The 8927-nt window shown below is 40.1% G+C and overlaps 1 pseudogene; it reads right to left on the bottom strand.

Moving 5' to 3' along the window:
• Positions 1 to 1907: 1907 nt before the first annotated feature.
• Positions 1908 to 2282, bottom strand: LOC123953520 (annotated as a pseudogene).
• Between the last annotated feature and the right edge of the window lie 6645 nt (positions 2283 to 8927).

Raw genomic sequence — 8927 nt, 5'->3', positions numbered from 1 at the left:
AATGAGCTTGCATGGGAAAGTAGCAGTATGTACTGCTTGTAGTTGATGACCCCTACGCTGTCCAGCCATGTAAGTTCAATTCCCTTTACAATGACTTAAACTGTGGCTTCTCAGTGTCTCCTGGGACATTTGCAAGGAAAAGAAAGTTCCAGTGCTCTCAGGGTAATACACTCCATCTCTCCATTGCTCTTTCTCATTTGAATTAACGATCTCTTCCTGGGGATACCTGGGTGGCTCAGTTGGTTAAGCAACTGCCTTCAGCTCGGATCATGATCCCAAAGTCCCAAGATCAAGTCCCACATCAGTCTCCCAGCTCCACGGGGAGTCTGCTTCTCTCTCTGAACTTCTCCCTTCTCATGCTCTTTCTCACTCTATCTCAAATGTATAAATAAAATCTTTAAAAAATATATTTTTCTGAGGATTCCATTCAGATTGAAATTTTATTCCTTGGGACCAGGCAAAACAAGTCTACAAATTTTACCAATGATGGCCCTTCAGCTATGGTGTGGTTGTGATCATAATACCTTCGTTCACATTTGTTCTACTTCAGGATAAACTGAGTTCTTTTTATGACAAATCAATGACCCCTACCCAATGGTGGTCATTTCCTTCGAGACATTCTTCAGTTTGATAACATCGCATTACACATGTGCTGCCCAGAACCAGACATTCTTCTCTAGCTCTGGTCTGAGCATCTGTAGAAAGAATAAGATGACCATCACCATCAGTTGGTTAATTAGTTAAATAATTACTTAATTATGGTAGCCTTTTTGGCAGGTATACTGTATTGCTGACTCAAATTCTGTTTTTTTTTGACAATTTTTTTTCCCCATATGATTTTCTGCCAGTCCTTCTTACTAGTGCATTGGAGCACTAGAGTATCAAAACATAAAGCCTACATTTTTTTTTTCTCTTTAAATTGCATCTTGTTATAGCAGGTCATTCTATATAGCTAAGGAATATTCAATATATTGATAAAGTGGGTGCCTGAGTGGCTCAGTGGGTTAAGCCTCTGCCTTCGGCTCAGGTCATGATATCAAGGTCCTGGGATCAAGTCCCGAATCAGGCTCTCTGCTCAGCAGGGAGCCTACTTCCTCCTCTCTCTTTCTGCCTGCCTCTCTGCCTATTTGTGATCTCTGTCTGTCAAATAAATAAATAAAATCTTTAAAATATAGATAGATAGATAGATAGAGCTATCAGTATTTGAGGTTAAGCAGTTCTAAGTTTGAATCTTGGCTTTGCTTCTAAGTAGTTGTATGAACAGGAGATTTCCATGAAAACTTTATGTTGTAGTCCTTTAAAAAACAACTATAAACCATGCAACATCATCTTCTATTATGTATGGATTTTTTTTTTTTTTAAGATTTATTTATTCGACAGATAGAGATCACAAGTAGGCAGAAAGGCAGGCAGAAAGAGAGAGAGAGAGGAGGAAGCAGGCTCTCAGCCAAGCAGAGAGTCCAACGCGGGGCTCGATCCTGAGACCCTGGGATCATGACCTGAGCTGAAGGCAGAGGCTTTAACCCGCTGAGCCACCCAGGTGCCCCTATGTATAGATTTTTAAAAATTATTTCCTTAGTCTCTCCAAACTCAGGAAAATAAGTGTATTATTTAACATATTAGAACTTGCAAACATTGGGGCAGCTGGGTGGCACAGTGGGTTAAAAACCTCTGCCTTCGGCTCAGGTCATGATCCCAGAGTTCTGGGATAGAGCCCCACATTGTGCTCTCTGCTCAGCAGGGAGCCTGCTTCCTCCTCTCTCTCTGCCTGCTTCCTCCTCTCTCTGCCAACTTGTGATCTCTGTCTGTCAAATGAATAAATAAAATCTTTAAAAAAAATTTTAAAAAAAGAACTTGCAAACATTGATCATTGCCTAGAGAAGGGAAAATTATCCCTTAAAACATGTTTAGCCAGGATGCCAAGTCATCTGCCAACCTCCAAGAACATGGAGATGAAAATGACAGACTGTGTCCCATCTGAACCTTCATTCACCACCATTCGATAACCCTTCTTAGGGCCAGGTCAGCAACACATTTCTTGCCAACCATCATTAAATGTCCAAGAAAACTTTTGTCATCACCCTCTGCTACAGGAATCTGGGATATATGCTTCTTGGGAGTCACCAGAAAATGTTTTGGTGTATGAGGGGGAAGGTCATGGAAAACAATACACTGGTCATCCTCAAAATGATTTTGGCTGGGGTTTCCTTGTGAATGGTCTTCCTGAACACTGTGTCTTTGCCAGTCCGCCGGGCCTGAGTCTTGGCAAAATCATCTGCCATCTTGGCCTTTCTCCTGTGTGGCTGCCCCAGAAGCTTAGTCTTTTTTTTTTTTTAAACTTATTTATTTATTTATTTTCCAAAAAAGTCTACCCTCTAGAATTATTGGGATGCAGTATTCTCAATGTGCTACAGTCTGGAATATGGCAAAGATTCTGGAAGTGCTGGTTATTATTTTCCTGTCATCACGTTCATTTGCTGATTTCCACAGCTTCCTGTTAGTTAACCCTTGAACAAAACAGATCTGATTTGTGTGGGTCTACTTTGACACAGTTCTACTCATATGCAGATTTTTTATGTTACAGTTCTATAAATATATTTTCTCTTTTGATTTTCTTTTTTTTTTCTTGACATTTTCTTTTCTCTGGCTTTCTTTCTTGTAAGAATACATATATAGTACATATAAAATATGTGTTAATCAACTGTTTATGTTACCACTAAAGCTTCTAGTCAATAGTAGGCTATTGGGAAAGTTTCTGAGGAGTGAAAAGTTATACATGAATTTTCATCTGTGCTGGACAGTCGGTGCCCCTAACCCCCACATATTTCAAGGGTCAACTCTACATGTAAGGTCAAGAAAATGTCTTCATGTCCGCTTTCATTAATTCAGCAACACTATCAAAACTTATTAATTATCTGCTTTGTGCTAGACACTCTGCTAGACACAGGGGGTTCCTTGGTGAATGGGAGAGACAAAATTCCTGCAATCATAGAACTCACAGTCTGTTGGGAAGGAATACAATGAAATAAGTTATAAGAGAGTGTGCCAAAGGCTATGCTAAAAGATATATAGTATTTTATGACAGACTTATGTATCTCCACTTAATATTTATTAAAATAAAATATGTGTTGGAGTGAGGTAGGCCATTTCCCCTCTCTCTGGCCTCCATACTTCCGTAAGTCGCCTATCTAGAAGGTTGAGTCTATTATCATGTTTGAAAGAGTAGCACAAAAATCTGCCATACAGGAAATGCTACGGACTTCATGAATTACAAGGCTCATGAAGATAGAATATCTTCTTTTTTCTTTTTTGTATCTCTAGTGCTAAGCACAGTGAGTGGCATGTAATAGGTCCTCAATAAATATTTGTTAAATGAATAAATGCACCCGGTTCTCTGTTTCAAGTTCATGAAAGCATGCACATGGCCACTCACCGACCTAAAGGTTATTCTCCCAGGTCCTTGCTGAGTAAGAAAGAAAAGGGATTGTCAGCCTTGTTGTCCTTGTCTGACCCACTCTGTTGTACTCTGATATCCTTTAGTTCCCCATGAATAATAATGAAAGAGTGACAGCTGAGATAAAACAGTTTAAGTTTTATAGTTTGGAGCAGTTTTCACTCTGGATTTTTAAAGTGAAATGGGAAAGTTGTGCATGCGTGTGTGTGTGTGTGTGTGTGTGTGTGTGTGTGTGTGTGTGTGTATTTAATCAGACTCTCAGCCTCTTCATTTGGGCAGTGGTAACAGATACCCTCTGCAGGTCTCTTAAGCCCTAACACCTTCCAAGTCAATGAGGCCATCACAGACAGAAAGCACAGCGTAGGTGCCACACTGCCCAACTGAACTGCAGTGAGGGACAATGAAAAGTAGTTTTGTTCATTACAACCTGATTCTCCATCTGTCTGGGGTGGTCCTTTATATCTCTCCATCACTGCACTTACTTTCCTGGCTCTGATGAAGAGGTGAATAGATGACATTCCTGGGCACAAAGACGCAGCCCGCCTCGTTTCGCGCCCTCCCCCTCCCCTGAGCTGAGCACCTAGAGTACTCCAGACACTGACAGAGACTAAGGGGCTCAGGAGCAGGAGGGAAGCACTACAGACTTACTAAGGCAGCTCACCAGTGAATACTTAATTACTCAAAAGTTGAAAGCTAATTATTCAATGAGAATTGGCATTTGGTGCAATGAGGACAGGTAAGTGTTCAGGATATGGCCACTGCCTTTATGTGTTGTTCCAGTTATACTTAGGGGTGGGAGGGCATGAACATCAGCAGGCAAAGGGTCTGAACGTAGGACTGGATTCCGTTAATGTGGAAGGTGATCAGTGAGGGCTTATACACAGTTTCAGGGAGCAGTAGGAAGACAGTAAACGTGATCAGCACAGTATGTAAGGAGGCAAGTATACCAAACATTTTATGTGGTCGCCCCAATGTGTGGGCTTTTTTTGTTTCTGTTTTGCTTTGTGTTGTTGTGGTTTTGGCTTTTTCCTAGCACCGCCAAGCAGTTCTCAGACACCAGTTGGGCGTCCCACAGTCCAGCTCAATTCTGACACTGTCCACCTGGAGACAGAATCAGTCCTACAGGTTAAGGCCTCCATCCTACAGTGCTGCCACCCGCAGGCCCCATTCAGATACCAATTGCAAGTCCAGTTTGTCACTTGGGCTTCTGACCCAGGGCCTGTAGATCAGAGGTACCTGCCACCTTCTCCTTGGTTTTAATTCATTAGCTAGCATGACTCCCAACACTCAGAAAAATATTTTGCTTCATAGGTTAATGGTTTATTATGAAAAAATAGAGCTCAGGAACAGCCCAGTGAAAGAGATGTATAGGCAAGACATAGGGAAAGGGTATGGTGCCCTCTCTGGGGTGCCCCTCCTCCAGCCCCTCCATGTGTCCTTGGAACCCTGTCCTTTGTGGCTTTTATGGAGCTTTCATTACATAGGCATGATTGATTAAACCATTGGCCACTGGGGATCAATTCAGCCTCTAGCCCCTCCTTCCTCCCCAGAGGTCAGCAGGGCGGGGCTGACACTCCCGCTCTCTAATCACAAGGTTGGTTCCCCTGGCAACCAGCACCCCCCCCCCCCCCTCAGGTGCTTTCCAACCAAAAGTCTCTCATTTACATAAATTCAGGTGTGGTCGAAAGGGGTTTATATGAATATCAATATAGCTCTATCACTCTTACCACCTGGGAAATTCCAAGTGTTTCCGGAGTCAAAAACAGCATTGGTGGTTCAGTGGTAGAATTCTCGCCTCCCGGAGTCAAAAACAGAGATAAAGACCAAATATGTATTTCTTATTATAAATCACTATTTCACAGTCACCAAACACAGTTGTGACTCCAGGTTTACTACAGGAGATGCCAGGTGCTGAAAGAATTCAAAGGAAGTGTGTCTCTAAGAAGAAAAATCCATACAATCCAGAAGATAGCTAAATGGATTTGGTAGCATAAATTAGTAGATTATAGGAGCCATGAAGACCTATAATCTTGGGCCCAAAAGACAGGGAAGTTGATAGAAGTCAGACAAGATGCTAATTCAATAAAATTATTAGAAAAATGAGTAGAATTCTAAAATATATAATTTTCTGTGCAAATAATTCAAGATAATTCAGTGTTAAGAGATCATTTTTTACTTAAAAAAATTAAGTAGTATTTCTATAAACTTGACAAGTGGTTATTATTAAGAATGCTTAAAACTCTTCACCTGAACCATTATTTTAACTATTCAAAACTGGTATTTAGGAGTGCCTGGGTGGCCCAGTTGGTTAAGCGTTCAGCTCTTGGTTAGGACTCAGGTCATGATCTCATGGTCATTAGATTGAGCCCTGTGTGGGGCTCCAGGCTCAGCATGGAGTCTGCTTCAGATTCTTTCTTCCTCTCCCTCCTCCTCTGCTCCCTCCCCGCAATAAATAAATAAATAAAATCTTTAAATTAAAAAGAAAAAACATTTAAAGCAAATTTAGGTACAATCCGGTTAATTGTTACACCATAACTTTTATTGTTTCTTCATTTTTTTGTAATTCTTGCTCTGATATAAGACTTGGCATTTCCATTGAGACCACAACTTTCTCAGTGGAACAACTGAAGGTGTCTTCATGGAAGGTCCCAAGGGACAAAGGTAAAACTCATTGAAATAAAGCCCATGGCCCTTTACTTCCACTTGAAGTAGAAAGGTTCAACTTTTATATGTTGAATGTATTAGAGTCTGTATAAAATCTTAATAAAATTTTTGATACTTTTGGAAGTTCATAAAACATTGAACTTCAATGACCCTACTGCTCTATGAGTCCCACTTTTAAAAAAGATAAAAATGTACACGTTCAAGTTTGCAAAGCATGATCTGAGAGGTCACCTATTACATATTTCCACCAGAAGTTAATGTGATAGAGTGGTGGGGAAGAGGTGTAGGAACTAATCTAGCTTCAAATGGTAGTTCTAGAATTTCTACATAACGATAGCTAACCTTTACGTGGACTTTATCGTGTGTCACACACTAGTCACAGCACCTAAAAGAAACTCTTATCATCATCACACAGATTACAGAGTGGATATTATTATCATATTTTATGTTACTAATATTTTCCATTTCACAAATAAGGGAGAGGAGACACAGGTTAAATATCATTTCTAAAGTCACATGGTTTCATAGGATGCAGAGCTGGTAATTTCAGCTCCTGCAGGCAGCCCTCAGAATCTGTGTTTTTAACCATGAGATTATCCTGCCTTGAGTCTATACATCAGGAGCAGGGAATTTGTCTTGTACCAGCAGCAGGATGAATCCTCATTCACTCTTCTCTCTATGGTGCATACCATTTACTTATTCATTCATTCATTTGGCAACTTTTAATGGAAGTCTTACTATGTGCTACAGTATGACATAGTTACCTTTCCTCATTCCTTGATATTTACTTAACTACATTCATAAAAATTATTTTCTCCTGCAGTTTTAATTTCCTTGGGGAGACCGAAAGCACTAGGCAGTGTAAACCAACATGGACCTACATCTTCCATGGGTTTACTTACTGACAAACAAATGGGACCCAGCCTTCATGAAGCCCAAATATATATCATAGCTTGGGGTCATTCTTCCAGAGTCTTCTACCGATAGCTCCCACAGCTTCATCTATGGATATGAGTGGCCTTGGAAATCCTATAGACTCAATGAAAAGACAGTACTTTCAGTTTCATGAGGGGGTGGGGGCCAGAAGTGGTATTTTTTTTTTTTTTCATTTGTAACAATAAAATTGCATTTGGAGAAGGGACACCTCAAAATGTGATTACTCAAAGAGTCCTATTTCTCAAAGTTAAATTCACAAAGGGGAGTTTATGTCCTCAGAGAAATCAATTAATACACCTTCTTCAAGATGGGTGTCCTTCTGGCTTTCGTATTGGGTACAATCTCATTATTATACGAAACCAATAAAAGCATCCCAAGCATTCTCCTGGCAGGGAGCAATAAAAAAAAAAAAAAAAGGCAGCATCCTGTGTTAGATGAAATCTTTCATTATATACGACCAAAATGCCATGTATTTTGCAATGAAATGTATTTGTGCATTTTACACATGTGATGTGAATCATTTTAAAAGCCCTAATCACAGCACAGCAGATGCTAATAAATTTTCAATCTGTTAGGCTTTGTTTTCTAGAGAATGAATTTAATTTGCGATGCAAATGTTACATGGGTGATTGTGTTTAGCCATGGAGATTATTATGGCAGGTCTGGTACGCTAACCTCTGGGGTATTTTTTTACTATCTGATTATGTTTGCAGAGAATCCACTTCCTAGGGTACCATGCTTTACAGCAATGGGCTCATTCACCTGTCTTACCCCCTTTTAGGATTCTCTTTCCAGCTTTGTAGTATGTATTAGCACCTATATATATCGGGAGTCTGTAACCTCTGTAGAACACCAAATGATTGGAATCTTAATCTAGAGCTATCTGCTTTCCTTTCCACTGTCTCATTCTTAACTGTGGACTCTTGGGTGATTCTTAACTTTGATTCCTCCTTTAGCAATTTCAGTAGGCAGTCAACTAGTTCAAGCTACTCACATTTCGCTCTGATCTCCAAATCTTAACTTTGGCTCACATGCTGATAATGGCCCCATAATTTGGCATTCCTAATACAGTTTTCTTTATGCATGCTGAATACAGCTTGAGTTTGAAAGAGGATCAGTGATGAGAGTCCTTCAGAACTGAGGGCTATGCCTCTCTGCCTACTTGTGATCTCTCTCTCTGTCAAATAAATAAATAAAATCTTAAAAAAAAAAAAAAAAAGAACTGAGGGTTATAGCTGGAAGCAGGTGACTAGAAGTACCTGGGGAGTTTGATTCTAGGAAGAACAAGCCTAAGACAGAAACTAAAAGAAATCTGTAGATAAACACAGAATCTGAAATTTAGATGCTTACCAGTATAGAGAGGGACCCAGAAGCTACAGGTGAAGTGTAATATGAGCCAAAATGGAACAAAATGCACTGTGGCAAAAAACCCAGAAAATTGGAAAAGTAAAATGATATATCAAGATACCATTCCAAATCATCTCAGAAGGATATTCCTGGAAGACTCAATGTAGCACCAATAAATTTGTATTTCCACTTCTCCATATGCCATTGTTTTCATTCTAAGAAGATTTTTGTGTATTGTATTGTATTTAGGATTCATTTATTTTATTTTGAGAGAGGGAGAGAGAGAGAGGTAGGGAGGAGCAGAGGAGGAAGAGGGAGAGAGAATCCCAAGCAGACTCCGTGAGGAGTGCAAAGCCTGACATGGTCCTGGATCTTAAGAACCTGAGATTATGACCTGAGCTGCAACCAAGAGTCAGATGAGGGGCACCAATCAGGTGCCCCTCAAAGAAGATTTTAAATGCATTAATTGATACCTGAAAATGCGTTCCAGCTAGTGGTGGGGAAAAAAAAAATACAACTTTGAAAA

This window comes from Meles meles, chromosome 11 (assembly GCF_922984935.1).
Source record: "Meles meles chromosome 11, mMelMel3.1 paternal haplotype, whole genome shotgun sequence".
NCBI classification, from domain to species: Eukaryota; Metazoa; Chordata; class Mammalia; order Carnivora; family Mustelidae; genus Meles; species Meles meles.
Note: the sequence above shows the minus strand (reverse complement) of the source record. Positions and strands in the feature narration are given on the sequence as shown.